General features: G+C 39.7%; 1 long non-coding RNA gene across 1 annotated transcript in view; it reads left to right on the top strand.

The window, feature by feature from the left end:
- Positions 1–26,318, top strand: part of LOC120526192 — a 66,461-nt gene that overhangs the window by 3,131 nt on the left and 37,012 nt on the right. Inside the window, exon 3 of the long non-coding RNA XR_005633098.1 lies at positions 1,312–1,382. This is a non-coding gene — a long non-coding RNA (uncharacterized LOC120526192). The remainder of the gene's footprint in view (positions 1–1,311; positions 1,383–26,318) is intronic.

Genomic DNA, 26,318 nt, shown 5'->3' with positions numbered 1-26,318 from the left:
TGGTGATCGACAGCTGAGACTTCATAACAACCAAAACAATAGAAATGTAACTTATTATGGGGCAAAGGAATTCTGTAAAGACCCACCTACTTGATATACTCTACTTGTCTACAGACTGGCTGGCCCTTGAATGGCCTTAATAATGTGAATTCTCAGCCGATTTAGCTGAGAAGATTATTGCTTCTTTGAAAAGCAGTTGTGAAAAAAGCTGTTGTGTAAGGATCCGGTTTAGTTTTGAAAACAGGAAGCCCCTCAGAGCTCAGTTATGCCCGACGAGCATCTAACCCTACCCCCAGAAAGAAATATTTCTTGGCTTTTGTTATTCCTGTTCTCAAGAGAAAATAAAACGTTTGTGAAAATAAGCTGGGAAGTCCTTTGTTTGATCTTTATTAAGCATCCGTCCAATTGCTGTCTCCATCAGTCTCACTTTAATATTTTGTTATATTTAATATAAAGTTTTAATTTAAAGTTGGAAAGGTTCTATAACACTTTTTATCCATCAGACTAAACACCATGATTTCATGACACATCTGTAACACATTATCCAGCATGGGAGTGGGAGCGTCATGTCGTGGAGATGCCTTTCTGCAGCAGGTCCTGGAAGGCTTGCCAGAGTAGAGAGTAAAATGAATGCAGCAAAATACAGAGGAAAACCTGATGCATTCTGTAAGAAACCTGCAGCTTGGGAGAAGATTTGTTTTCCAGCAACACAATGACCCCAAGCATAAAGCCAAAGCTACAAAGGAATGGCTTCAAAACACCAATGTGAACATCCTGGAGTGGCTGAGTCCGAGTCCAGATCTCAGTCCAACTGAGAATTTGTGGTTGGACTTGACAAAGGCTGGTCAATCACGATCTCCATGCAAAATGAGCTTAAGCATCTTTGCAAAGAAGAATAGAGAAAAACTGAAGCGTGTAGATGTGCAAAGCTGAGAGAGAAAAAGAGACCAGGGCACATATAGTGAAGGCTGGCATGGCTGCCAATGGTGCATCTACTGAATATTATTCTTATGCAATCAATTATTTTGTGCTTTATGATTGTAATTAATTGTCAACACTTGGCAGGCATTTCACTTTGGCATTAAAGACCTTTTTTCTGTTAATCAGTATGTCAAAAATAGCAAATTAGATCCATTGTGATTCTTTGTTGCATAACAATAACATGTAAACATTCATACTTTTTATAGGATCTGTATAAAGCAAAACTAGAAACCATTGTTAAAGAAGCATAGAAATAATACCAGAGTGATTTAACTGTATTCTTTTAGACTGAGGGGGTGTTTAATTTTATTTTATTTTTATTTCCTGCAGCCTCTGAGTCTTAAACAGGATGGAGTCTGATATGTCATCATTTAACACACACAGTGATCACTCTTCTGTGGGTAAGCATCCTTGGAAAGAATAAAAATATGAGTGGTGTCTTCAGCAAAGTGGCAAAAAGAACAGAAAATTATTAATAATTAATTTTCATAGAAACACATTATGAAAACATATTCAAAAGTAACAAGGACATACAGTCCTGATAAGAGGCATCTTGGACGTTGGCCCTCTTTACAGCTGAGGTTTACGCACACCTGATATGTCGATCATATCTGGATATAATTTAGCTGGATTACATTTGCATCTGGCTATCATGATCTGTGTTTGGAATCCTAACTGCTGCCTTTTTATAGTTATTTCTATTTTTGTTTTATTTCCTTTGCATTATGTTTTTGTTTATTTTTATCATGATGTCGGTGACCTGGTCACCTGGTGTCATTTTGAATTACCACTTCATGCTGGGCTCCTTCCCCACTGCCTTGTTTAAGCAAACTTGCTCTTCTTCATTATGTGATTAATGGCATTGCAGTGAGTGATGTCCTCTATTATTGAGAATGAAAGGTGGTGACTTGCTGCCTTGGAATCCTAGCTTTTGGATAACTACAAAACAGTCTAGCATTCCTTTTGACAAATAAATGTTTTACTTGATTCCGGCTTTGTTGTTAGTGAGTTAACTCCCTTGTTTAGTTCATTTTATAACTTGATGTTTACCTAGTATTTTCAGCTCATTGCCAATATTTTCATCCTTCCGTGTACTGGTCCATGACCATGGCTTTCAGCTTAATAAGTGAAATACAGAGCCCTTTATAAGGTTTGGGACGAGGGCAAATTTTTCCTTGACTTACCCCTCTGCTCCACAGTTTAAAATTCAGATGTGATTAAAGTACACATTGCTGACTTTCATTTAAGGGGATTTGTACAGTTTTTAGACACATCTTGTAGAAACGACAATACTTTTTCTACATGGTCCATACATTTTAGGGAAACATAATGTTTGGGACAATTAGTGTCACAGGTGTTTGTGATTCCTCAGGTGGGTTTCATTGCTTCATAAGATACTTCGGCCTGCTTCTACCCTTATGGAGTCTGTAGTAGCCATTGTTTAGCATGAAGACAAGAGCTGTGCCCATGAAAATCAAATAAGCCACTATGAGTCTGAAAGACAAGAATAAAACCATTAGTGACATCAGTAAAACCTTAGGATGACCGAAATCTGAAGTCTGGAATATCATTAAGGAGAAGGAACACACTGGTGAGCTCAGTAATCACAAAGGAACTGATTGGCCAAGGAAGACCACCACTGCTAATGAAAGAAGAATCCTCACTGTGGTAAAGAAAAAGTCCCAAACGCCTGTCCGACAGGTCAGAGACAGAAAATTATTATCAGCAGAAGACTTTAAGAACAGAAATACAGAGGCCTCACTGCAAGATAACGAACAACAAAAACAGGAGGTTCAGATTACAGTTTGCAAAGATGGACTTAAAAGAGCCTGGAAAATTCTGGAAAAAGGTCTTATGGACAGACATGACAAAGATGAACCTGCATCAGAGTGACGGCAAGAGCAAAGTGAGGAGACAAAAAAGAACTACTCAAGGTGCAAGGAATACCACTTCTGTTAAACATGGCAGTGGAGGCGTTACGGCTTGGGCATGTATGGCTGCCACAGGTACTGGCACACTTATCTTCATTGATGATGGAACTGCTAATGGCAGTTGCACATTGAATTCTGAGGTGTATATAAACATCTTGTCTGCTCATTTTCAGTAAATGCCTCCAAAAGCATTGGACGACGCTTCATCCTACAACAAGATAATGAAGTCAAACATACTGCAAAGTAACACAGGAGTTTTTCAAAGCTAAAAAATGGAAAATTCTTGACTGGCCAAATGAGTCACATTATTTAAATCCAATTGAACAGGCCTTCCATATGCTGAAGAAAGAAGAAAAGGTATACAGGTAATTCAAACTGTCTTCTCAAGCATGCTTCTTTCACTGAGTCATAATTTACTTCTACGTTTCAGTCCAGGAGGGATCATAGAATGTGAAGTTTCTGCACACCTGGATCCTCTGGTCAACTTGTCTCCCTTCCTGTCACTGATGGCCAGAGTGCTTAACAAAATGCCCTATCTGATCTACTGTAGTAAGTTGTAAACAGCAACAACTAGCAAGGAAGTACATCACCTTCATAAGGGATGGTTAGAGGTTGTAGGAGCAGCCTGAGCCACCAGGAGGGCACGAGACTGGCAACTGATGGCTGACATAGGGAAACAACTCAGATTCCAAGACACCATCACAGAGACCACACTCAGGCCAGACATGGTCCTGGTGTTAGAGACAATAAGACAAATGGTCTTGCTGGAGCTTGTTGTTCCATGGGAAACCTGGAAGGAAGAAGCCTTTGAGAAGAAGAGGGACAAGTATGAGAAGCTTGTTGGCAAATGCCACAGCAGGGGACAGAGGGCCAATTGTAGGTGAGCCCTTTGAGGGTGGGTGTAGAGGCTTTGCAGGACAATCTTTATACAGGGCACTCAAGCTCCTTAGGACTGTGGGACTGCACAGTAGCAGAGCCATCAGGAAAATTACGAGCGTCACAGAGAGGACATTAAGATGTCTGTGAATCAATTGGAGGGATTCTTGGACAGCACAAGCTGTTTGAACACAAGCAACAGCTTGATCACTCCTGGCTGGGTCTCCTGGGTGAAGGTGTCTGATATTGATAGACCCAAAACATTTGATAACCCTAAGTAACATCAAAGACAATGTGTCCAAGCTGCACTAAATCTAAATGTCCCAGAATAACTTTCTTATTCCATGTCCCTTTATTTTAAAAATGATATAGTCAATCAATAACTTCCCTCCTTCTTTAAATATTTATATTATTACACATTACCTGTAATAATTAAAATATTATCAACCTGTGCATATTATCCTCCATTACACTAGCATCTCTACTTTTTTAGACATCTGAAACAGCCTGCATTTCTTCATATGTTCTCACGAACTTCTGCAGGTCTCAGTGTGGTCCACCCTCACTGGCTGCATGATATCTTGGTATGGCACCTGCTGTTTTATGTTCCATGAGTCTCTACAGTGTTGTGTGGTGTGAAATTTTGCATACAAGTTGATAAATATTTTGTATGTCTTTATTTGTAACTTAGGCAAAGCAATGTTACATTAGTAAGAAGTGCTCATGTTTACCCCCTAGGACTATGTCAGGATAGTGAATTTTATGACAGGGTTGGGAGAAGTGCCTCAAACAAGTTTGGCAAGTGTTTCTCTGCAGGATTCTCTCAGTCAACCCCCACAGGAAAGCCAGACTGCCTTGCTGACAAGTTTCACCTTAACAAATGGTTTTGGGGGCAGGTCTGAAGGTATTCTCGGCCCCATTGGTCTGAATTATGGCTGTTTGGAATTGGTTTGTATCAGAAGTCATTAAGTTCCACAATGTCCTATTGGCTGCAGGGTTTGGACAGAGTTTATAAATTTGCTTGCTTTACTCCTCCACCTCTTTCACACCATCATCATGAAGGAGCGTCCCTCATACCATAAACTGAAAAGGCCAACACAATGAAGAGCAGCCATATTGAAACAAGCATGCGGCCTGTTCTGAAGAAAGCTGACCACAAATGGTACTTTAACTAGAGACATTTTAAGTAACTAACAAGACTGTGTGCCGCCTGAAACTACACATCAGCATTTATCAGGTTGTATAGATGCCAATAATCAAATGTACTTTGCATATTATTATTATTTATAAATATTATCAATAATACATTATTTAAAGTGTAACTTAACTCCTGCTTATCTTTTACTAAGACAATTGCCTGAGGTTATAAATGTAGAAGGGAAGGTGGGGAGAAGTTATAAAGTACAATACCTTATAAATAGTGGTAGGTCTGTGAGATCTGAGGCATTCTGACAAAGGCTACACATTAATAATACAAAAGGGGAAAGAAGAGTAATACAGAGCTCTACCAAGACAAAACAAGCATGTAAATTCACATAATAATTACATACCTGTTTGTCTCATCATTCATAAGGTGAAACTCACTTTTTCGAAAAAAACTGCTTGTAGTGGTGGCTGATAATTCATAGTCTCGATTAGCACACCGTGTCACTTGATGAAGTCCTGTAGCCAGCTTGCCCCCAACAGATATATGTCTGTGTAGTCCTCCCAGGCAAACGTTGTCATCGACGTGTCACCTATTGGGAACCGATTAGCTCAGACAGGTACATGCCTTTCGTTTTCAATTTCCAGATCACTTGCATCAAAATCGTAGTTCAATAAGTATCTGTGTAGTCCTCCCAGGCAAACGCTGCCGTAGGTGTGTCAACTGCTTGATTAGGCGTGGACCGATTAGATAGGGACATATCAGTTGATGCAGGTACCTGAATTTTGCTTTTGATCTCCAGATCACTTGCATCAAAATCGTAGTTCAATAAGTCAGAGTCCGATTCAGCAATAATACACAAAAAATAAATAAATAAATACTATGCACAGAGTATTTTGCTTTGTGCATTTGCACTCTCTCGCCAGATGTCAATGCCATTCTAGATGTTGTTTACTCTACGCTGCTCATGCATACACAGGGTTTAGACTTCAAGACAATGAGTCTACCATTCCTCCTGGCAAAGAGAGTGTACCTATAACTTAACGGCTAGTTTTGTCGATGTTTGCAGCTGATTGTTGCCCTTTACCTCTGAATGTCAACTTTTATCAACATCAGCCCTCATGGCTACATGATGACAAACGTCAACATTCACCTTAAAAGAGTTAAATGTGGTCTCTATCTCTATCTGACCACCTCCAAATGTGACCTGAGTTATCCCATTATGTTGTCTTGATCTCGTTTCTTTTTTACATTTTTTTCCAATCTTCTTCTGCATTCTTTATGGGAAATGGTTCATTCCACTTGTGGTTTCTTTACATTGGAGAACCTAAATCAAATATTTAATTTCTGAAGTGTTTTTGTTAAGATGAAAAATATGTCATGTCTCACCATAACTTCATTATTGATTGTTATGGGACAGTTTCGTTTATGGCTGTATGGAAGAAAAAGAGAGCCACATTAGACAATTATCAAATAGGAGTTCTATCAATGGATTCAGGGTGTTATCAATGATAAGTCTTGAAAAATCTGGTATGCTTCAAGTTATGAGTTTAAAGAAGAGATCTCACTTCCCTATCCATTCCCCTTCCATCATACATGCCAGCGTTTGAAATAAAGCAGAATATACAGTAGTTCCATAATATTTGTTGACCAGAGAAAAGATTAATTAGTCCTTATCCTAAGTCTGACTGTTAAAAGGGAGTATTTCATGCGGCTTCAATTCCATGAGACCACAAAATAAGTTTGTTTAATTACTTTTCTGCTCATTTTCAGTAAATACCTTCAGAAGCATTGGACAATGCTTCACCCTACAACAAGATAATGAACTCAAACATACTGCTAAGGCAACACAGGAGTTTTTCAAAGCTAAAAAATTTTAAATTCTTGAATGGCCAAGCCAGTCACATGATTTAAATCCAATTGAACAGGCCTTCTCTGTTGACCAGAGAAAAGATTAATTAGTCATTATCCTAAGTCTGACCTTTAAAAGGGAGTATTTCATGTGGTTCCAGTTCCATGAGACCACAAAATAAGTTTGTTTAATTACTCCCATGAATTTCTTATCTATACAATAACAGTGCTAGCCTTGTTACTTTAAAATACTAGGGGGCTTTGGATACCAAAAAAAGTATAATTCAAAATAAGTAATGAAAAGTGTGAAAACTGGATGGAGATGCAGTCAACCAGCTGTTGAACCCAACCGAGCCTCTGACAGCAGCAGTATACAAAAGTCGCAGCACAAATCTATTAGAATATGCAGTACGGGTACACTGTCACTTATCCAGCACCACTGGGACCTGAGGAGTGCTGGATTAATCAAAATGCCGGATTACAGGAGGGTCACCTCTAAAGTGTAGTTAAAAACCTTATCATACCTTGAACATATAATGTAAATCAGTACAGGCTAGAAAAAAAATTAAATGAAAATATTAAATGAAAAAGCAAAAGAAATGTTAAAGAAGTACTGTACTGTACAGGAACAGGTAAAATAGGTTGTAGAGATATGGTCCCGGACACAAACAGGCAGACACAGAATGTCCCAAAACACACGAGTTTATTGCACCACACATTATCACCAATAATAATGCTCTTCCTCTTTCTCTTCTGCCGCCTCTACTCCTCACACGCAAACTCCGTCCTCTTCCACCCGACTCCAGCTCCCCGAGTGGAGTGAGGTGGTCTCTTTTATACAGCACCCGGTAGTGCTCCAGGTGCTCTCCAATTAACATCCGGCAGCACTTCCGGGTGTGGCGGAAGTGTTGCAAGGGAGTCCAGCTCGTCTTCTGTCAGCACTTCCGGGTGTGACGGAAGTGCTATAAACCCCAAGTTCCGGAGCTGCCCAGGCGTCCCCTGGCGGTGGCCATGTCGCTCCACAAGGTTGGGTTCCTCAGATCCGTGGCCCCCATACAATCCAGGGTGGCTGCCCTCTTACATTCCAGGGAAGATACTGCCCTTCTCCCAGTCCTTCCCTTCTCACAGTGTCCCAGTGGGGCAAGGTCCCTGGACATCTGTCACAAGGTATAAAGGGTGCAGGTAAACCTCAGCTAACTATCCCATCACACCTTTGAAATATCAGATAAATCAGTACAAGAAAAATGCCTGCAATTAAAAAGAAACATTGAAAAGTAAGTGACATTTCAAAGAAGTAGCTAATGCACCATGCAGGCACAGGTAAGATTATGATTATGGGAGGATTATCATACTCAGGAGTAATGGAGTAATGAGAACTATTGAATAGCTATGTCTTGTAGTGGATGTGTGTGTAGTAGAAGCACCGTGTAGTACTGCGAACCACAGCCAGGCTCTTCTTTGAGTTTCTGAGGTGTAAATCACATCAAACAAACATGTAACCTGATTAATGAAGCGATGAAACTCGGGACCCGTATCAGTTATAGAAAAGTTGCTTATGAGCTGGAGAAAGCACCAGACCCACAATCGAGTGCCCCTCAGCACAATGGCAGTCACTGAACCTATTTGAAATGGTAAAAGAAAATAGCTGCACCAGAATATTGCAACGCCCCTTGAAGGAACCACACAGGGCACCCAGTAAGCTTTTTGTGGGTGCTGGAGCACCTTACTTTATTAATGCTTTGCAGTCCCTACTGTGGCTTACCTCTCATCTGCCCGATGTTAAGGTCCCAGGTAAAACCATCAAAACAAGAAAATCAGAAGTGCCAATGGCCTCGCTCACTGCTCTAGCTAGCACAGTCTTCTTCTCTACCTCTCACTATTCTGCCTACGTTATTCTCCTGAATCTCCTGTGTTAGTCTTCATCAGCGACAGCTATTCATTCTTTTTGTTCCCTGGGGTCCATTGCCCTGCTTTGCTGCTTATTTTGCCCAGTCTGTGACAGGCTGTAGTTCCAGGTGCTTCTTTTTCGCTTCTGTACTGGGTGCATGGGGCAGGGAAGCCCAGTCAGGAAATTTTGAAATTACAGTGGCCTGGAAGTTTGGAAATCGATGCTGGATTAGTGAAGGAACTGGATTATAGGGAGGAAGATTAGTGAAAGTCTACAGGTTGTCGTGGACGGCCGAAACACTTTCACACTGTAAGGACTGGGGGAGCAAGCAAGGTCTGAGCGTTACCTCCCCCGGAACGCTACATGGCAGCCCCCTTGGGTTGCTGCAGTGCCTCGGCTTCATGGGAGTTGCAGCCCTTTTGGGATCTGGGGGCCAGTGGGTGCTACAGCTGCCCCTGAACCCATTTGGGTGGTCCTTTCACCACACGTGGACGTGCTGCCAGAAGTGGGTCATCAAGCACTTGTAGCACTTCCTGGTGACGTATGAAAGGAGCCGGCAGACACCACTCGGGGAGCAGTAAACACCTTATTGTGTTTAAGGTGTGCTTATCTCTGTGTGTTGAACTTGTGGGAATGTGGAAGGTGTTGCCCACAAGCGAAGAAAAATATAAAAATCATTTGCACTTTTATAAGTGTGCCTCTTCTGTCTGTCTGTGTCGGGTTGGGTGGCTGGCAAGCCCCCTACTGGCGTCACAAAGTACAAATCTAGAATAAACTCTTAATAGATTTTCTGTTTCATTTTTGGGAAACTTTACTGACATATGGCTGCTGTTAAGCTTATTAACCAAAGTAAATAAAACCTTTGAGTTTTCAATGCCACTCCCTGTCACTATGACATAATATACTTTCTTAGCTGTGGTTAGTGCATCTCTGCATTCCCTTTAAGTCATAAAATGAGTTATGGACTTTGCAGACTCTACACTCACTGGCCACTTTATTAGGTACACCTGTTCAATGGCTTGTTAACACAAATATCTTATCAGCCAACTCAGTGCATTTAGGCAAATAGACTACCTGCTGAAGTTCAAACCAAGAATCAGAATGGAGAAGAAAGGATTGAAGTGACTTTGAACATGGCATGATTGTTGCTGCCAGACAGGCTGGTCTGAGTATTTTAGAAACTGCTGATCTACTGGGATTTTCACTCACAATCATCTCTAGGGTTTACAGAGAATGATTTGAAAAAGTAAAAATATCTGGAAAGCAGCCATTCCCTGGGTGAAAATGCCTTGTTGATGCCAGAGGTCAGAGGAAAATGGTTCAAACGAACTCAAATAACCAGTTATTACAACCAGGGTATACAGAACAGCCTCTCTGAATGCAAGCAGGAGACCACACTGGGCACCTCTCCTGTCAGCTAAGAACGCGAAGCTGAGGCTATAATTTACACAGGCTTACCAAAACTGGACAACAGAAGATTGAAAATACAGTCATATACATATACTGTGAAATACAGTCAAATACATATGAAAAAGTTTGGAAACCCCTCTGAGCCTGCATAATAATTGACTCTACTTTCAACAAAAAAGATAGCAGTGGTATGTCTTTCATTTCCTAGGAACATCTGAGTACTGGGGTGTTTTCTGAACAAAAATTATTAGTGAAGCAGAATTTAGTTGTATGAAATTAAATCAAATGTGAAAAACTGGCTGTGCACAAATGTGGGTCCCCTTGTAATTTTTCTGATTTGAATGCCTGTAACTGCTCAGTGCTGATTACTTACAACACCAAATTGGTTGAATTAGCTCGTTAAGCCTTGAACTTCATAGACAGGAGTGTCCAATCAGGAGAAAAGGTATTTAAGGTGGTCAATTGCATGTTGTGCTTCCCTTTGACTTTCTTCTGAAGAGTGACAGACAGTATGGGATCCTCAAAGCAACTCTCAAGAGATCAGAAAACAAAGATTGTTCAATCTCATGGTTTAGGGGAAGGCTACAAAAAGCTATCTCAGAGGTATAAACTGTCAGTTTCAACTGTAAGGAATGTAATCAGGAAATGGAAGGCCACAGGCACAGTTGCTGTTAAACCCAGCAGGTCTGGCAGGCCAAGAAGAATAAAGGAGCGGCATATGTGCAGGATTGTGAGAATGGTTACAGACAACCCACAGATCACCTCCAAAGACCTGCAAGAACATCTTGCTGCAGATGGTGTATCTGTGCGTCGTTCTACAATTCAGCGCAATTTGTACAAAGAACATCAGTATGGCAGGGTGATGAGAAAGAAGCCCTTTCTGCACTCACACCACAAACAGAGTTGCTAGTTGTATGTAAATGCTCATTTAGACAAGCCAGATTCATTTTGGAACAAATTGCTTCTGACTGATTAGTCAAATATTGAGTTATTTGGTCATAAGAAAAAGCACTTTACATGGCGGAAGAAGAACGCCACATTCCAAGAAAAACACCTGCTACCTACTGTTAAATTTGGTGCAGGTTCCATCATGCTGTGTGGCTAGTTCAGGGTCTGGGGCCCTTGTTAAAGTCGAGGATCGGATGAATTCAACCCAATGTCAACAAATTCTTCAGGATAATGTTCAAGCATCAGACACAAACGTTGAAGTTATGCAGGGGTTGGATATTCCAACAAGACAAAGACCCAAAACACAGTTGAAAATCTACAAAGGCATTTATGCAGATAGAGAAGTACAATGTTCTAGAATGGCCGTCACAGTCCCCTGACTTGAATATCATCGAAAATCTATGGGATGATTTGAAGCAGGCTGTCCATGCTCGGCAGCCATCAAATTTAACTGAACTGGACAGATTTTGTATGGAATAATGGTCAGAAATATCTCCATCCAGAATCCAGACACTCATCAAAGGTTACAGGAGGTGTCTAGAGGCTGTTATATTTGCAAAAGGAGGCTCAACTAAGTATTGATGTCATATCACTGTTGCCCAAATTTATGCACTTGTCTAATTTTGTTATGATACATATTTTCTGTTAATCCAATAAACTTAATGTCACTGCTGAAATACTACTGTTTCCATAAGGCATGTCATATATTAAAAGAAAGTTGCTACTTTGAAAGCTCAGCCAATGATAAACAAAAATCCAAAGAACTAAGTGGGGTTCCCAAACTTTTTCATAGGACTGTATGTTTCCTGGTCTGATGAATCTCAATTTCAGCTGCAACATTCAGAGAGTAGGGTCAGAATTTGGCATCAACAACACGAAAGCATGGATCCATACTTCCTTGTAATCAATGGTTCAGGCTGGTGGTGGTGGTGTAATGGTGTGGGGGAAATTTTCTTGGCACACTTTGGGCCCCTTAGTACCAACTGAAAATCATTTAAATGCCACACCCTACCTGAGTATTGTTGCTGACCATGTCCATCCCTTTATGAACTCAGTGTACCCATCTTCTGATGGCTACTTCCAACAGGATAAGGTGCCCTGTCACAAAGCTCATATCATCTCAAACTGGTTTCATGAACAAGACAATGAGTTCACTGTACATAAATGGCCTCCACAGTCACCAAATCTTCATCCAATAGAGCACCTATGGGATGTGGTGGAACAGGAGATTTGCATTGTGGATGTGCAGCAAGTATGTGATGCTATCATGTCATTATGGACCAAAATCCCTGAGGAATATTATCCAGCACCTTGTTGAATCTATGCTACGAATAATTATGGCAGTTCTGAAGGCAAAAGGGAATCCAACCTGATACTAGCATGGTGTACCTAATAAAGTTGTCAGTGAGTGTATATTTACTAGCTGAAGTACCCAGTGTTGCCTGTAGAATCAGAATCGATTATACAATGGGGTAAGGAAAGAAAGAAAAGGCTATGTAATTTTTAAAGGATAACCCTCTTCATACTGCTAGCTGTCCCATCTGTCATCCACGCTACCTCTCTATCAATGTGTCTGCTCTCATGAGTCAAAAATTTGTTCTTTTTGGGTCCAATTGGATTTTAGAATTGCAGTAAGGCCTTGCTTGGTTGTAACCATGAATACTATTGTTTCGTGAGTTGTTCTCATAGTTCAATGTGGAGAGTTCATAGTGTTTAAATTATGAAGAAATTCCAACAAAGCAGGAGTTAAATAGCAATGCTTTGATTCTACTTTGTGTTGTGTGCATTTCCACTCTCAGTCAAACCTCTGCAAAATCACACAATACTCCTTTTATATATTACAGTAGACAGAAGCAGCACACAGTGTTACCCGGGTATGTAATGTTAAGCTCTGGTCATTTTGTCTGCTAGATTGGCTTCAGTTTGTGCAGATACTGTATTTCACTTGCTTTGTGCCAGCAGGTGGCAGTGGTGGGGCAAACTGTAGTAAACACTGTCCTAGAGAGCAACTATGCAAAATTTGGTCAATATAGGTCAAAGGGTGTAGTTTTGCTTAGAGACTAAATAGACAAACATGCAGACATTCTATTTTAAATATAAAGAGCTGTTGGAGCGTAGTTTGTTTGTTTTGAGCAACTGTGATGAACAAATACAGGGAAGGAATTTAGTGTGACATTGGCACCTACATTGGTTTCATCGTCCTCAGAGGACATATTCAGACCATACGAGGTCCTAACCCTTCTGGCCACAGCCATATTGAAATTGGAAGACCACGGAAGTTGGTGTTCAATCTCACACCATCTTCTAAGGAAACTGAGGCTCCACACCTCTGAAGATTATTTTTTCTTCAATGGCAATCAGCGATTTCTTTTCTTTTGGCACCAAAGTGGCCGACTTTATACTTAGGACTTATACATTAAACAGAGCACATTCAAGTCCCCCAACCCATGATTTAACTGTTTTTTATTTTCATTTACAAGGCATGGATAAAAACAACAGATAGAGAGCAGTGAACCATCCTTTAGATTATGAAAAGTTACTAGAAAAGTTAAAAAGTAAATAACTTATCATATGCTGAGGCTTTTGCCATGTTTTAGACGAGGCTGGCAGTGGTTGTTTGTTGTATAATAGCAAAATATACATGTAATATAGGCACAGGAAGAATTTGATGGGTCTGTTCTGGACAAATATGGGGAAGGAATTATAGTGTGACACCAGCGCTAATATTTGATTCGTCTGTCTCTTTACAACAACAACAACATTTATTTATATAGCACATTTTCATACAAAAAGTAGCTCAAAGTGCTTTACATAATGAAGGATAGAAAAATAAAAGACACAGTAAGAAAATAAAATAAGTCAACATTAATTAACATAGAATAAGAGTAAGGTCCGATGGCCAGGGTGGACAGAAAAAAATACAATCTGTAGGGATACCAGACCATTAGACTGCCCAGTCCCCTCCTTTAGAATTTAGAAGGAGAAGAACCTGGGGGTCTGCTGACTTTATTTCCCAGCCTAAGCCACACCCTTTCTGGGCAGGGCAGTATATAATCAAGAGTCCCACTGGCACCCAGCATTAATTCAAGGACAACTGTGGAGGAACATAGAGCTCCAAGTTTCTGAACCATTTACTTTGTGTTTTGTTTATTTAAAATCAATCCTATTTCCAGCATGGTTTCTTTTTTTTGTCCCTTGGACATTCAAATTAAGCAGGGCTTCCTATGGGACCCCGAACCTCAGCTTCCTTTATTTTGTTTCATTTTATGATATATATATAAATATATACACAATAAAAATTTGTTCTGTCATGCTGGGTCATGCACTGTGGCCTTTTCCAGTCTCTCAAGGCGCTGGCCAGCTGCTTTCATATATCATGGCACAGAAATAAACTGTTGAGCTAAATGTTTAAAGCTGACTCCTCTGTGTTTAAAAGCAGCTGTTCTATTTAAAGCTAAGCAGAGGGCTGAGTTACACGAGTCAACAAGATTTTCTGGTAACACTTTAGTTTAGGTACTGAAAAAAGGTATCTATTACACATTTACTCTCATACAACAAGACTTTGAAATAGTTTTCATTTGTTCTTCATAACACTTATAAAACATCAGTAGATCGGGTATGCATCTCTGTGCAGTGTGGCATATTTTCATCTCCGAAACATAGCCAAACTCTGTCCTTGCCTCTCCTTTTGTGATGCTGAAAAGCTGGCTAATGCCTTTGTTGCCTCCAGGCTGGACTATCATAATGCACTCCTCATCAGGAGCCTTAAAAAGCTCCAACAATTTGAAAATAGTGCTGCAAAGATCCTGATGAGGGTGTGGAAATATGAACACATTTCACCAATCCTTCGGTCATTTCATTGGCTCCCTATTCCAGTCTAGTTTTTGTCCCCTCCATAGTACAGAAATGGCACTTATAAAAATTATTAATGACCTCCTTATGGCAGCTGATTCTGGTTTAATCACTATTCTCATCCTCCTTGATCTGAGTGCAGCTTTTGATACTATTTGTCACAGTACTCTTCTCAATAGATCATCTTCGATTGGCATTACCCACACTCCACTAGATTGGTTCAGATCCTACCTCTCAGGCCGCAGTCAGTTTGTTCAGCTTAAAACTTTCACATCCCAACCCACCGCTGTTACTTCAGGTGTGGCCCAGGGCTCTGTCCTGGGCCCCTCCTTTTCATTATTTAGCTCCTCCTCCTCTGCAATATCTTTTGTAAATATAACATTAGCTTCCACTGTTATGCTGATGACACCCAGCTCTACCTCACTAGCAAACCTACTGCTTCTTTTCCACCCTCCTCACTTACTGATTGCATAGCAGAAATTAAATCCTAGTTTTCTTCAAATTTTCTTAAATTAAATAGTGACAAAACCGAGGTTCTAATCATTGGTACAAAATCAACATTATCCAAAACTGATCATTTTTTATTTGTTATTGATAATTCCTCTGTCTCCCCTTCCCCACAGGTTAAGAGTCTGGGTGTTATCCTGGACAGTACTTTATCCTTTCAGTCCCACATCAATGACATCTCCCTGTCTGCATATTTCCACCTGTGTAACATTAATCGTATTCGCCCCTCCCTCACTCCCCACACCATCTTTATTCATAGCCTTGTCATTTCTCGTCTGGATTATTGCAATTCCCTTTTCTTTTGTCTTTCTCTCAAATCTCTTTATAAACTTCAACTGGTCCAGAATTCAGCTGCCTGCATCATTACTAGAACCCCCTTTATTCATCATATCATTCCCATTTTGCAGCAGCTTCATTGGCTTCCAGTTCAGTTCCGAATTCAATTCAAAATTCTCCTGTTAACTTGTAAGGCTCTCCACAACCTTACCCCTCCGTATCTGTCTGACCTCCTCCATGTTGCCATTCCCTCCCATACCCTTAGATCCTCTTCCTCCATCCACTTGACTGTCTCCTTTATCCATCTTACCACTATGGGGAGCAGAGCATTCAGTTGCTTTGGAACTCACTACCACCAGAGCTTAGAAATATTGAATCATTTTCACTTTTCATATCTAAACTTAAAACTCATTTGTTTAAGAGTGCTTTTTCTCTTTGATTACAATTGTTCTGTCTGATTTTAACTTTTGTATTTTACTTTTGTTTATAATCTGTGTTTTATCTATTGTTCGGTGTCCTTGAGTGTTTAGAAAGGCGCCTACAAATAAATAAAATGTATTATTATTATTATTCACCTCCAGATTGAGTACAAACTCTGTTTGCTCACTCATCAGTGTATTCATGGAAATGCTCCACAATACCTTAAGGAACTCCTCATATTACAATCCAATACAAGAAAGCTCCGTTTTGCAAATACCCACCGCCTTCGCCCCCCTGTGACCAAACTTCATGCAATGGGTAACCGAGCCTTTGCAGCCGCTGATCTATGGTTCTGAAATGCAAGTGTTATGAAGATCCAAAGAAGTGATTGTTAAGGTCTTGTTACATAATAGTAAATAAGTAATTCCCTAAACTAAAGTGTTTCCAGTTTTCTAAAGTGGGTGGCAAGGGATTTCAGAGAGAATCACAAATGGCTGAATGAAGGTAGAGGAATACACGTTTCTGAAAGATATTTGATATAACAAATATTAGTAACCATGGAAACTACAGCTTCTAATATGAGGAATACTCACTCTGGCAGCTGACCCCATGGAAAAAAAATGATTCCTTTAATCCAATTCGGAGATTTGCACAACAAACACTTATGGGTCACAGCTGTAAAGGATTCCCTAGCTGTTATGTAATTCTGAGACACAACTCTGTACTATACATACTAATTTCTAAATATTTTTGTTGGAGTTTTCTAGTTGATCCCTTGACCCCATCCATGATTCAACCAACCAATATCGCAATCAGCAGGACATTTTTACGTTTAATTAATCGCACTGTTTTGCCCAACCATTTTTACCTTCTCTTACTTTGCATTGATTAAAATGTATTTGTGTAATTTTTTTCTAAGGTAGCTTTAAATGTTTAACTTCCTTTTGTCATTTTTTTTCTTTTTAACACACTTTTTTCCAAAAGTGTGCCCAAATACTGTCAATTAAAGATTAGTAAAGTGGACACAGGTGCAAATAACACCGATTGCTGAAGGACAGCAGCACTTAAGCTTATCTCTATGGATATAAAACAGCAAAACAACAAAACGTCGAGTGTCCATCCAAGGCCGACATAACACTAAAATATCCCCCATCCGTCCGTGCCTGGCTGTAACATAGCCGCGTTGACATGGGTCAATGCTACTCATGTCGTCTGCCTTTCACAAGGATATCCTTTAATAAATCCAAAATCTACTTTTAGGAATTTAACCACATCATCATATCTCTCTTTCAGACTTAGAACTGAGACATTCAAGAAACGCCTCAATAGCAAACTTCACTTCACAAAGTTTAAAGCTTTTATTAAACCAGGAGGTTAATTTAGCATTTGTCACTGTAAAATGAAGTTGGAAAGAATTCATTTTACTACAAATTTTTGGCCTTATTTTTGCAGAGAGAAAAAAATCCCTAATGAATGGTACAGTGGGTAGCACTGCTGCCTCATGAATTCTGTACCCCGGGTTCAAATTCCAGCCTGGGTGTAGTTTCTATGTTCTCCTTATTTCTACGTTACGTTTTCTTGGGATACTCTGTTTTTCCTATTACATCTCAAAGACAATAACAACAACATGTACTGTATTTCTATTGCACATTTTCATATGAAAAATGTGTCCTAAGGTGGTCTACAAAAAGTAAAAGAAATCTTACTATCACAATGAAACAAAAATAAAAATGGATGACACCATTACAGAATTAAGCATAAATTAAAATACTGTAGGCACTTTTTTTAATTCTTTCATTGTTATAATAGTATATGTCAGGATTTTATTCTACAGTCAGATGTCCAGGGAGAAGAGGAACGTAAACAACCTCCAGCTAGTGGGATGCTGAAAATAAACCTTAGCATATCCAGGCCTAAAGACCATCTGGCCCTCCTGACTATTCTTCAATACATACCCGTGTCAGAATTATTCATTATTCCTGGGATGTGCTGGCTGTCCTTGAAGACGTGATTTCTGCTAGTAGTCTAGCAGAGAAGATCTTTTTGAACACAAAAACATTAGGGCCACTGATATTTATACTTATACTTATAATCTACATGATATAGGAGGTGTTGTACTGAGCTGGCATTACAGTTATGAATCCTTTGCTTTGGAAAGGCGGCACAGTTTTGCAGGAATGAGCCCTTCAATGAACTGGTGTCCTGTTCAGAGTTGGTTCCTTCCTTGCATTTGGTGCTTGCAAGAACATTCAGTACTAGGAGACAAGACTGCTCAAAGAGTTTAAATTATTGAGTGGCAGAGATCAAGTAAGCTCTTTGTAGGTCTTATCAGGAGAATAGTGAATATTAATAACAAAAATAAGCACATTAGTTGAATCATTCACCACAGTACAAGGGTCTGCACTAAACTCTAAAACAGAGAACAAAGGTAGATTAAAATCGAGTCAAGTTTATTGCCATGTGTATATAATAAGATAAAATAAAATTCTAAAGGTTGTCTGTCTTGCAAAGTCTAGGGTCTTGAAGCTTGATACGTGTAACATCACCAATGATTTGGTCAGCTGGGTGACCGCCACCATGGGTCCTTCTCACATCGGGCAGTAACACAGCCACATACCTCATAATAAGCAGTGATGAGAACGTGTACCTTGGCAGACAGATAAAGCACAGCGATGTGCGGCTGAACAGCAACAGCACACAACATTACTGACAGGACAAGAATCAAGGTGGAGATCTGGTGACAGTGAAGCACATTGTACAGGCCGATTGTTTATTGGCATCATGAGCACCAGTCATATGCTCTGGGCACAACAGAAAAGGTCAGTTGAAAATGCAACATGCCTGTCAGGAAAAGAGCCATGATGACATTACATGCATATAAGCTGTCCCATACCTAAAAAAGCAATTCCAATATATCTGAATGTCTGTTGTCCTATCACACTACCTCATATACAGTAGCAATGAAGTGTTTTGAGAGGCTAAACAAAAATTACTTATGCTATTTTCTGCCTAAAGACCTAGATCCATTACAGTTTGCATTTCGCTCCAGTAGATCCACAGAGGATGCCATCACCTTCATTGTATATACAGTATTCGTTCACCTGGACAACAAAACAGAACATTATGTGCAATGCTATTTATAGGCTGCAGTTCTGCATTTAACCCAATAAACCTTTCTAAACTCATCATCAAGGTCTGGGACCTGCATCTAACCTCTTCATTGTGCAGCTGAGTTTTAATTTCCTGACAAGCAGACCACAGATGGTTCAAGCGGGTGGCCACAATTCATCATCCCTCACCCTCAACACAGGGGCTCCACAGGGCTATGTGCTGACCCCTCTGCTATATTTCCTCTATACATAAGACTGCACGACTGCACATGACTCTAACATCATAATCAAGGCTACAGATCATACAATAAGAAGCAGGCTTATCAGGATGAAGTGGAAAGTCTATCATACTTCTGCCTGGACAACAGCTTACTCCTGAATGTTAGGCAGCAAGACAAAGGAAATGAAAGTTGACTTGGGAGAAAACAGCAGAGGCACTACTACAGGTGCATCTCAATAAATTAGAATATCATCGAAAAGTTAATGTATTTCAGTAATTCAATTCAAAAAGTGAAACTTATATAGTACTAGGAGGCTTCAAGAGCCACCACACACAGACATGTGTATCCTGGACATGGGCTACAACTGTCACAGCATTCCTTGTGTCAAGCCACTCCTGAACCAGAGAGAACGTCAGAAGCATCTTACCTGGGCTAAGGAGAAAATGGACTGGACTGTTGCTCAGTGGTCCAAAGTTCTATATATCTATATTTATATATTCTATATATCAAAAATCATTTTTTATTGTTCTTATGTAATATTCTAATTTTCTGAGATATTGAATTTTGAGTTTTCATTACCTGTAGGCCATAATCAGCAAAATGAAAAGAAATAAATGCTTGAAATATATCACTCTGTGTATAATGAATTTATACAATCTGAGTTTCATTTTTTGAATTGAATTACTGAAATTAAGTTTTTGATGATATTCTAATTTATTGAGACGCACCTGTATGTCCAGATCACAGAGAACCTGACTTGGCCCAAGCACGTTGACACCCTTTCGAGGATGGCACAAAAACGTAAAGATTTATTGATATTTATCATGTCATGTGTTATTGTGATTGTCCTTTTATATTCAAATGCACAGTCTTGGAGTTTAGTAGTTACTACATATGGTACTGTGTCTATAATTTGTACGTGACAAATAATTACATCTTGCCTGAAGAAGGGGCCTGAGCTGTGTATAAAGCTTTCATATTGTAATCTTTTTAGTTAGCCAATAAAAGGTTTCATTTTGCTTGGCTCTTCTCTACATTCATAATGGCTAACATGGTACAACACCCTAGTACTATGTGCCAAATAACATTCGACTTGATTTGACATTGCAGCAACCTTTGTGGAATGGAATGAGCTGGGGTGCTGTGTTTTATGAGACGTGCAGGCACCAACTTTCTTTAAGGACTGTGTATCTAAAAGCATTTGATAAGGTGCCACATGAGAGGTTGGGCATCAAATTAAAAGAAGTGGGAGTTCAGGGTGATTTTTTAGATGGGTGCAGAATTGGCTCAGACACAGATGGTGCAAGGAAGCTCATCAGAATTTGCCAATGTTAAGAGTGGTGTTCAACAGGGGTCAGTGCTAGGGCCGCTGCTATTTTTAATATTTATAAATTATTTAGACAGCAATATAAATAACAAGCTGGTTAAGTTTGCAGATGATACCAAGATAGGTGGAATAGCAGATAATTTGGAATCTGTTATATATTATAGAGGGTCTTGAACAGCATACAGGCTTGGGCAGATTTGTGGCAGATGAAGTTTAATGTCAGTATATGTAAAGTATTACACATAGGAAGTAAAAATGTGAGGTTTGAATACACAATGGGCGGTCATAAAATCGAGAGTACACCTTATGAGAAGGATTTAGGAGTCATAGTGGACTCTAAGCTATCGACCTCCGGATAGTGTTCAGAAGCCATTAAGAAGGCTAACAGAGTGTCAGGTTATATAGCGCCTTGATGTGTGGAGTACAAGCCAAGGAGGTTCTGCTCAAACTTTATACAGTAACACACTGGTGAGGCCTCATCTAGAGTACGGGGTGCAGTTTTGGTCTCCAGGCAACAAAAAGGACATAGCAGCACTAGAAAAGGTCCAGAGAAGAGTGACTAGGCTGATGACAGGACTACAGGGGATGAGTTATGAAGAAAGATTAAAAGAGCTGAGCCTTTACAGTTTAAACAAAAGAAGATTAACAGGTGACATGATTGATGTGTTTAAAATTAGGAAGAGAATTAGTACAGTGGATCAGGACTGTGACTTTAAAATGAGTTCATCAAGAACACGGGGACACAGTTGGAAACTTGTTAAGGGTAAATATCGCACAAACATTAGGAAGTTTTTCTTTGCACGGAGAACGATAGACACTTGGAATAAGCTACCAAGTAGTGTGGTAGACAGTAAGGACTTTCAAAACTCGACATGATGTTTTTTTTGAAAATAAGTGGATAGGGCTGGCAAGTTTTGTTGGGCTGAATGGCCTGTTCTCATCTAGAGTGTCTAATGTTTCTACTACAATAAAAACTTCTTTCGTGTCTTATGGTTTGTCCGCTGTTTAATGTATGCCACTGTCTTTTATAGCGTCATCTTGTTGATGTTATGTATCACATATCACACAAGTCATGAACCTAGTAAAATACATTTTCTTTATCTCCAAAATGGCATGGCCCATGAAAATAAACACATTCTATATGTTGAGTGGTGAGCTGCGTGATCCACAAAGAGGAGTGGTGCCCTTGGAGTTTCGAGCTGAGCGAAACACTGACAGCCATTTAAAGAACACGTGTGGTGGTACTTTGGATGTGCATGATGCCACCCGGTACATGTGAAATCACTGTTGGTAGGCGCCAAACACTGCCAGTATGCAACTGCAAAAAATCGAGACATACCAGTACACAATACTACCAGCACACTTCAGGCCCTGAAAATCACAATAAAAATCAAAACAATCATAAATCTAAATATATATAATGAAAAAAATCCACTATAATAAAAGGAGAAGTTACTGTATGTCCATCCAGTTGTTATGTCCAACAGATGGCACCCTGCTTTATGAATCCCATACCAAATGGCATTTAACAGAGACTTATGCACTGCAAGGGCGCACTGAAATGTTTTATGTTGTTTATTTAAATTTCAACCCATTTTAGACAAGAAGCATACCTAGTGTTACAAATAATCATTTCATTAATTCCTGACACAGCCTAGCTCCTAATCCTGATTGGTCCTAAATTGAATAATCCTAAATTGGATTAAGTGGTTTAGGGAAGGTTATGTTATGTAGATTACTGTTATGGAAAACTTTCTGTATGAATTTATGAAGTGTTTCTGACTGCCTGCCCGTGTAACTCGTACCATTTGTTTCCAGCATGTTTACAATGGAGACGTTGAGATCATATGACATTTTAACAGTGGTAAGAAATTTCTGTTAAAAGATGATTACAAAGATTATTAATCTGTATAACTATTTTGAGAAGTTCAGAATTACACAGATACAGGGTGTGGTGTAAATGATACCATTTATCTGTAGGTTGATTACGCAAGTGAAAATGAATTACTTAACTGTGTTATGTAAATGAACCCAGCTTCTTTAACACATTGACAGCTGGACCATTTATTACCAGGATCTGTGGCATAGCAATGGATTGTGTAGATTGTGCAAAGCACAAGGGCCTAAGAGCTTGGGGGGCCCACTCAGGGCCATTTAAATAAAAAAAAAATGAATAACTCAAATCACTTGTACAGTTTGTTACGTTAATAATTCACAGTTTCAGTGACATGTTTGCACCATCGCCAGGCACGTCCTATCCAATCCATGATGATATTATATATTCGGCAGACCTGCAGTTTACACTTCAGGAGTTTGGAGGCTCGCAGTGTAATCGGAGGCACAACATGACCGCCTTAGAAAGAAGTGCACACTCCCAAATCTGGTGACCTTTGGCATGTAATAGCAGACGTGAACTGAAGAAGTTTTGAAGGACGTCACATAAACAGTGTGAATATACATTATTATCGTAACAATTGTTACTTTTGTACTTTGATTTGATGAATTCGACCTCGTAAACGGCAAATCATAGCAATTATGTTGTTAAGTTATGGTCCCGGTTAGTCGACAAACGAAGAATACTAGAACAATTTGACTCTTTTTATACTCTCCAGACGACACCACGTTGGCCAGTAGCAGCGGACCTGGCAAACATGACAGCGGTGCGACTAAACATAAGGCACGCCTGCAACAGGAATTGAAAAACGCTAAGCTTACCAAGATTTCTACCTTTCTCAAAACTGAGCGAGGGCCAGCGGTAGTAACTGAGAATGCTGATACTGATGAATCGTCTCAACGGTTGCAAGCAGGTTATGCAGACAGTGGGGAGTGAAATGGTTGCAACTACCGAATCTGGAGGTAGCAATACAACGGCTTCAGATCAGGTGATATCTGCTAAAACCGTTAAAAATGGAGAAACTACTAAAGACAAACAAGCAATATATATGACAAAGCAATCTCCTACCGACAAGGCAAATTTCTTAGAACCACTAACACCTCACTTTATGATGTCCATTTTCTCAGAACTTGTGTAAAACAGGTCGATTGTGTAGTAGTATCCTGTCAGCCGGTGTTGTTGTGTTCATTTATTACAAATTGAAATTGCTTCCTTTTATAGCACAGAACAGTTTCTACTTTCTAGCTTACGTTACATTTCAATCATCTTCCTTCGCAAAGTTGTCTTGGAAAAATAAGCGGGTCCACATCTTACATATATTTATGTACTACTACTACCCACACCTCCCACATTCCATTACCACAATTTATTTTATTTTTGCTAACTTACAGCTGCTGTAATAAAGCGGTTAAAAAAGTTATTACAAAATCCATTTAGAGAGTCGGTTTGTTTGTCACCAGCGTGTGATCTGCCAAGCCGGCCCCTAGGATGTAGGTGTGAATTCATTAGTAACAGTTATACTAGACAGCAGGAGGCCCACGTTAGGGTGCTGCACAGGGGCCTTCAGCAAGCTAGCAACGCCACTGACCAGGATGCTGCAGTAAAGGTCTATAAACAAATGATAATAAACTCTTGTCAAAACTTGTAAAAAAATGTTATCAGAAAGCAACAGTTCTGTTATCAACTGTAGCTCAGTTAAAATGTAAAGAAACTGTTAATTACAGTGCTCTGTTTTGACAAGTAATGCAACCAAAAGTCTCCTTTAGAATGAGAGCCCTAGAAGGATGGCACCACGCTGAGTGTAGATGTGCCACAAATTTAACACGCTTCTTTGCGCAGCCACACTTGTTGTAAACAACACATTTGGTAGCTGGTGACTTTGCTCTCAGTAGGCAGCAGAATGTACTGCTGTCCTGACATTTGTGACAAGTTGGACATCTCATGATGAAAAAATGCCTCCAGGGCAGCGATCTGCATCAGTGCCAGAGCCTACAGGTCCTAACTCATTGTCACTATCTTGATCACAGTCATCATCAGCAAAATACCCATCTTGAAATAAATCTAGTTGCTTCAAAACATCACCAGCTTTATAACTTTTTCACAATGACATAACTACAGACAGAGTATTTATAGCACTATTTTCTGGAAGCTGTTACCTTTTATTACCACCAAAAAAGTTCCACTGTAATTCACTAAATGGCAGCACTATAGTAGATAACTGAGATGCAGCAGCAAAACCTAGCAGCTTTGTCTATAGTGGCTGTACACTGATGACAGATGATACCAAGATAGGTGGAATAGCAGATAATTTGGAATCTGTTATATATTATAGAGGGTCTTGAACAGCATACAGGCTTGGGCAGATTTGTGGCAGATGAAGTTTAATGTCAGTATATGTAAAGTATTACACATAGGAAGTAAAAATGTGAGGTTTGAATACACAATGGGCGGTCATAAAATCGAGAGTACACCTTATGAGAAGGATTTAGGAGTCATAGTGGACTCTAAGCTATCGACCTCCGGATAGTGTTCAGAAGCCATTAAGAAGGCTAACAGAGTGTCAGGTTATATAGCGCCTTGATGTGTGGAGTACAAGCCAAGGAGGTTCTGCTCAAACTTTATACAGTAACACACTGGTGAGGCCTCATCTAGAGTACGGGGTGCAGTTTTGGTCTCCAGGCAACAAAAAGGACATAGCAGCACTAGAAAAGGTCCAGAGAAGAGTGACTAGGCTGATGACAGGACTACAGGGGATGAGTTATGAAGAAAGATTAAAAGAGCTGAGCCTTTACAGTTTAAACAAAAGAAGATTAACAGGTGACATGATTGATGTGTTTAAAATTAGGAAGAGAATTAGTACAGTGGATCAGGACTGTGACTTTAAAATGAGTTCATCAAGAACACGGGGACACAGTTGGAAACTTGTTAAGGGTAAATATCGCACAAACATTAGGAAGTTTTTCTTTGCACGGAGAACGATAGACACTTGGAATAAGCTACCAAGTAGTGTGGTAGACAGTAAGGACTTTCAAAACTCGACATGATGTTTTTTTTGAAAATAAGTGGATAGGGCTGGCAAGTTTTGTTGGGCTGAATGGCCTGTTCTCATCTAGAGTGTCTAATGTTTCTACTACAATAAAAACTTCTTTCGTGTCTTATGGTTTGCCCGCTGTTTAATGTATGCCACTGTCTTTTATAGCGTCATCTTGTTGATGTTATGTATCACATATCACACAAGTCAGGAACCTAGTAAAATACATTTTCTTTATCTCCAAAATGGCATGGCCCATGAAAATAAACACATTCTATATGTTGAGTGGTGAGCTGCGTGATCCACAAAGAGGAGTGGTGCCCTTGGAGTTTCGAGCTGAGCGAAACACTGACAGCCATTTAAAGAACACGTGTGGTGGTACTTTGGATGTGCATGATGCCACCCGGTACATGTGAAATCACTGTTGGTAGGCGCCAAACACTGCCAGTATGCAACTGCAAAAAATCGAGACATACCAGTACACAATACTACCAGCACACTTCAGGCCCTGAAAATCACAATAAAAATCAAAACAATCATAAATCTAAATATATATAATGAAAAAAATCCACTATAATAAAAGGAGAAGTTACTGTATGTCCATCCAGTTGTTATGTCCAACAGATGGCACCCTGCTTTTATGAATCCCAT

This window comes from Polypterus senegalus, chromosome 3 (assembly GCF_016835505.1).
Source record: "Polypterus senegalus isolate Bchr_013 chromosome 3, ASM1683550v1, whole genome shotgun sequence".
In the NCBI taxonomy this organism is placed as follows: Eukaryota; Metazoa; Chordata; class Cladistia; order Polypteriformes; family Polypteridae; genus Polypterus; species Polypterus senegalus.
The sequence above is the reverse complement of the archived record's forward strand: the minus strand, read 5'-3'. Positions and strand labels throughout refer to the sequence as shown.